General features: G+C 37.7%; 1 protein-coding gene across 1 annotated transcript in view; it reads right to left on the bottom strand.

Moving 5' to 3' along the window:
• Positions 1-239: 239 nt before the first annotated feature.
• The window catches only part of LOC137756469 (uncharacterized), a 98,041-nt gene continuing 92,280 nt past the window's right edge, over positions 240-6,000 (bottom strand). The window contains exons 18-19 of the mRNA XM_068532711.1: positions 3,978-4,175; positions 240-2,385 (exon numbers count right to left, since the gene is read on the bottom strand). The gene's annotated coding sequence lies outside the window, so the exon portion shown is untranslated. The remainder of the gene's footprint in view (positions 2,386-3,977; positions 4,176-6,000) is intronic.

Genomic DNA, 6,000 nt, shown 5'->3' with positions numbered 1-6,000 from the left:
GTGGAAAACAGTATGGAAGTCTCTCAAAAAAACTAAAAATAGAGTTACCATATGACTCAGCAATTCCACTCCTGGGTATTTATTCGAACAAAACAAAAACACTAATTTGAAAAGATACATGCACACCAATAAATTTACTTTTATGTGTAAACCATGCAACCTCCTATAGAATAATTGAGAAAAGAGGAAAGTCTATATGCAAAGAGTCCAATTTGCAGCTTACTCTGCAATAAAGCTCAGTTTCTAACCATTTCCTTTATTAATCTTACTCCTAGCTATAGGCTACCTCAGGGCATTTTCACAGCTTTCACCAAACTGTTCCCATTTAGTTTTAGCTGCTAAATCTATAGACTCCAAGTGCTAAATACTGGATTAATAGGTCCTTACTAAGAGTTCCAATAGCTCAGCTAGCTCTTGTGCTCCCAGCTTAATCTCTCTCGTCTTCCCCAGTAATCAGCCTTTGCATAGTTCCCAAGTCTCAGCCCCTTTCTCCAGTTCCCATTATTTTTCTCTCCTTGAATCAGAGTTTGTGAGCTGCTTTTTATGCTAGAGGCACATGATGTCATTGTGTCTACCCCCAGCTGTTCTTAATTTTCTCTCAGCTCAGCTCTCTTGGAGGACTCTCAGCAGGCCCAAAGACACAAGCCCTCCCTTCCAGGGTGCAGATGAAAAGCTGGGGTGGAGGCGGGGAAAGGGCAATTCACCAACCCATAATGACTAATCCTAGCAAAATAAAGGGCAGGGCCCTTTTAAGAAACAGAGCACTCCAGGAGAGGGCGGAGCCAACTGAATAAACCCCAGACTCTGATATCAGAGACAAGTGTGCTCCTGGACGCTGTCATAGCAACAGGAGTTCGCTATCCAAGATGTTGACCATCTCTCTACCTTAGGCAGTTCTCTTAAGACCTGAGAATCATGCTCTGAGCGCTGTCTTGAATCACCTGGCTCTAACTACCCACAGTGCCAGCCTCCTGCCTCCCACCAAGGACTGGCCTTCTCTGTTTAGAGAGTTAAAACGGATGGTGGGGAACTCTAGACAAATTTAGCTCTCTCCTCCACAGATGCCCAGTGTTTTGTGGTGTTGTAGAAAATGCCCTGATATACCAATTCACATGACTCGTAATTCTTATTGAATTTACGTCCCAGTATCCATAAGTGCTGCTTGAAAAATGATGATGTAATGACGCTTTACACAAAGGAATGAATCTCTGAGGTGGAAATTCTTACTATACAATGGCACCTGGCTAGAGCAGATAGGATAGTACCCATACTAGTAACTTTGAAATGAGTTTCCCACTGGGATAGTGGTAGAAATATTTTTCCCTCATTCTATTTAGACCAGCAGCCAGTTGAGAACAAATCCCTCCAGAGCAGGGCAATTTTGATGGAGGAGAGTAGAACACAGTGGAAACCCATGAGGCAGGACCTAATGGATGAGATGGCAGTGGTTCTCAGCCCTGACTACACGTTAGAATCTCTGCGGGGGAGGGGGGGTGTTAGTTTTTAAGTTTATCTTGAAATAATTTTAAAATTACAGAAAAGTTGTAAAAACAGCACAGACAGCTGCCACACACATTTCATTTAGCATTTCTCACGTCAAAATTTTACATAACCATAGTGCAGTTATCAAAACTAAGAAATTAACCTAGGTACAATACTATTAACTAAACTATAGATTTTATTTGGATTTCACTAGTTTTTCCAGTAATGTCCACTTCCTGTTCCAGGATCAAATTCAGGATACCATGTTGCATTTAGTTGTCATATCTCTTTAGTTTCCTCCAATGTATGACAGTTTATCAGTCCTTCCACATCTTTCATGATCTTGAAGAGCACTGAGCAGTTATTTTGTATAATGTGCCTCACAAATCTTTCCACTAATGTCCTTTTTCTGTTCCAGGATTGAATCCAGAATATTATGCTGCATTTAGTCATCCTATCTTCCTAGTTGCCTCCAATTTATGGCAATTTCTCAATGTTTCCTTGTGTTTCACGACCTTCACAATTTTAAAGATCGCCACGTACTTTGTAGAATGTCTCCCAGTTCGGGTTTGTCTGATGTTTTCTCATGATTAAATTGGGATTATGTATCTTGGGAAAGGATAGCACAGAAGTGAAGTACCTTTCTCATCACATAGTATCAGGAAGTACATGGTATCAATATGACATACTGGTGATGTCAGCCTTGATGACTTGGTTAAGGAGATTTCTTCCAGTTTTCTCCACTGTAAAGCTACTATTTTAAAAAACGATTATGTTGATATAGTTGTAGATTCACATGAAGTTGAAAAGGTGATACGGAGAAGTTCTGTGTACCCTTTACCCAGTTTCCCTCAATGTTACATGTGTATATTCTTGCAAATACCACTACAATCAGAACAATTTCTACAATCAGAAACAGAACAATTCTATTACCACAAAGATCTTCCTCATGCTACCTCTTTATAGTCACAACCCTCCTCCCAACCTACCTAACCCCTGGACACCACCGATCTGTTCTCCAGTTTTTAAATTTTATCATTTTAGAGAATATTATATAAATGTAATCAATCAGTATGTGACCTTTTGAGACTGACTTTTTCTACTCAGCATAATGCCCATGATATCCATCCAAGTTGTTGTGTGTGTCTGAAGTTTACTCTTTTTATTGCTCAGTAGTATTCCATGGAATGGATGTACCATAGTTTGTTTAACCACTCACATATTGAGGGACATTTGGGTTATTTTTATCTTTTCATTATTGCAAATAGCTCTGCTATGAACATTCATGGACAGGTTTTTGTATGGATGGAAGTTTTCATTTCTCTGGGATACATGCCCAGGAGTGCGACTGCTGAGTTGTATGGTAAGTTTATGCTTAGTCTTGTGAGAAACCACTAAACTATTTTCCAGAGTGGCTGTATTATTTTTACTTTCCCACCAGCAATGTATAAGAGATCTAGTTTCTTCATATCCTCACCAGCATTTGGTATTATCACTATTTTAATTTTAGCTGTTTGAATAGACATATAGTGATATCAAATAATGGTATTAATTTGCATTTCTGTAATGGCTAGTGATGTTAAACATCTTTTCAAAGGTCTATCTGTCATCTACATATCTTCTTCAGTAAAATGCCCGTTGCCATTTTTTGCTTATTTTCTAATTGGATTGTTCTTTATTCTCTTTAGTTTTGAGAGTTCTTTATTCTTTGTCGAATATGTGGCTTACTGATATTCTGTCCCAGTCTGTAGCTTGTATTTTCATCCTCTTTAACGGGGTCTTTCACAGAGCAAAAGTGCTTAACTTTGGTGAGTTCCAATTTACCATTTTTTTTTCTTTATATGGATCATGCTTTTGGTGTCAAGTCTAAGAACTCTTTGCCTGGCCCTAGATCCAAAAGATTTTCTCCTATGTCTGTTTTCTGAAAGATTTATAGTTTACATTTTGCAAACTTACATGATCCATTTTTGGATAGTGTCTGCATAAGGTGTGAAGTTTAGGTTAAGGTTCTTTTTTTTTGCCTATGGATGTTCAGTGGCTCCCATACCATTTGTTAAAAAGGCTATCCTTCCTCCATTGACTTGTTTTTGCAACTTTGTCAAAAATCAGTTGAACATATTTGTGTGGGTTTATTTCTGGGTTCTCTATCCTGTTCCACTGATGTGTGTGTTTATCCCTCTGCCAAACCCCACTGTCTTGATTAATGTAACCATATAATGTCTTGAAACCAGGTAGACTGATTCCTTCCACTTCCTTCTTCTTTTTCAAAATTGTTTAGCCATTCTAGGACCTGTGCCTTTTCATATACATTTTGAAATAGTCTTCTGATAAGAACTTGGAAGTGACCACTCCCATCCTTTCAAGAAAACTGGGCAACCAAAAAAATCAATGACTTTTCTTGGACCCATCAGAGAACCGAGGTTGCAGGGCAAACCACCACCCCAAAATCTAAAGATTTAGGAACATCCAGAGAGATACAGCTGTAATTTACTTACCTGGAAAAGAAGGCTCTGGAATCCTAAACTGGTAGGAACACCAAAACTGGTAATTTTGACAAATTGCTGGAGGAATAATGTGGACTACTGTTAAGAGTGAGAAACTTCTGAGGACTGAAGGCACAGGGGCAGCCCCCAAATTTCAGGAAATCCACCAAATTCTCACAATAAAGATGTGAATAAGATCCTCTTGTGAATCTGGCAGGGGGAGGGAAAGAAGAATCATTGTGAAATATGCCTAGAGCCTTCTCCATAACTCTACAAGGAAAAAGACTTTGCCACACCTTATCCTAACTAGGGAATGGCATTCCTCCCACTCCAGCCTCCCTCTAGCCAACGTTAGAAAACCACATACAAAGGCAACATCTTTAAGGAAGACAGAGTGGGGGGAACACCTTACAAGGGAACAAGCATAAGAATTATATCAGACTTCTTGTCAGAAACCATGCAAACAAGAAGAGAGTGGAATGAAATATTTAAAGTGTTGAAAGAATAAAAACACCAATCCAGATTCTATATCTGGCAAAATTATCCTATAGAAATGAAACGAAGTCTTTCTCAGAAAAAACAAAAATGGAGGGAAATAAAAGAAGACTTGTCCTGCACAAAATGTTAAAAGAAGTTCTTCAGGGGGAAGGAAAATGATGATAGAGGTCAGAAACTTGGATCTTCATAAAGAAAGGAAGAGTGTCAGAGAAGGAATAAATGAAGGTACGGTAAAATCTTTTATTTTTCTGATTCTTAATTGGTTTAAAGATAACTGTTTAAAGTAAAAATAGTAACAATATACTGATTGATTATAGCATATGAATAAGTGAAGTAAATTACAACAATGTCACAAGAGATGCAAAGGAAGATTTAACAATACTCTGTTATAAGGTACCTGCACTACATTTAAAGTGTTATTTGAAGATGAACTCAGTTAAAAATGTATATTGCAAACTCTAGGGCAACCACTAAAAATTTTTAAAGAAGTATAATTGATATTCTAAGAGAGGAGATGAAATGGAATCACAGAAAATCTCAATCAAAACCAGGGAAGGCGGGAAAAAGAGCAAGGGAGTCATTTTCTTTGCTCTGAAGTCTACTTTATCTGATAGTAATATAGCCATTCCCACTTTCCTTTGAATAATATTTGCATAGCATATCTTTTTCTGCTTTCACTTTCAACTTACTTATATATTAACTAGAAAATATAAATAGTAAATAGTAAAACTACTATCTGTCCCTTTCCATACTTTATTAGAACTGAATTACTAAGTCCAGCCCACACTCAATGGAAGGGAATTCATCTCCACCACCTGTAGGGAGGAGTATCAAAGAGTTTGTGGACATATGTTGAAACCACCAGAGCAATTAATAAATATTTTGGGGGTGACAATTTGAAGCTATGCAAATATCTTGCCCTCCAAAATTATTACTAGGCCTAGTTCTTTTTTTTGAGAATGGTATTTAGAAAACAAGATGTGGTTCTAGGTAAGCTCAATTCTATTTGAATGTTGCTGCTTTTAGGCCCTGCCAGTAGAGAGAGCGAGGGAACACAGGCATGTAAAATAATCCATGTATACACACATATAAATATTAATGCCTGCACCTACTTACCTTTACATGTATATATTTATATATGGATATAGATAAGCTTACGTTTTTATATGGATATCTCTGATTCTGATCTAGTACCACAGAGTTTATTCTAGCTTTCCCTCCTTGCTGATTTGTGATTTCTTTCTATGACAGACTCTCTGAGGTACCTTTAAAAATACAGATGCCTGGAGCCCTATCCAGTATCAATTAAGTTGGATGCATCCATATGTTTTAAATATACACCCAGGCAAGACCAAATACATCATTTGTGGGGCCCAGTGCAAAATGCAAACGCGGGGCTCCTTGTTCAAAAAGTGGGGTAAAAGTGTCACTAAGGTACTACAATGTACAGATTTTTCCTTTCTTCTGCAGCCTTTCATTCAACTTGTCATGGTATTTTCTATTTGCTACTCAATACTATTCTAAGTCAAGAAAAAGT

Source organism: Eschrichtius robustus, chromosome X (genome assembly GCF_028021215.1).
Source record: "Eschrichtius robustus isolate mEscRob2 chromosome X, mEscRob2.pri, whole genome shotgun sequence".
Classification (NCBI taxonomy): Eukaryota; Metazoa; Chordata; class Mammalia; order Artiodactyla; family Eschrichtiidae; genus Eschrichtius; species Eschrichtius robustus.
This window is presented reverse-complemented; position numbering and strand designations above follow the sequence as displayed.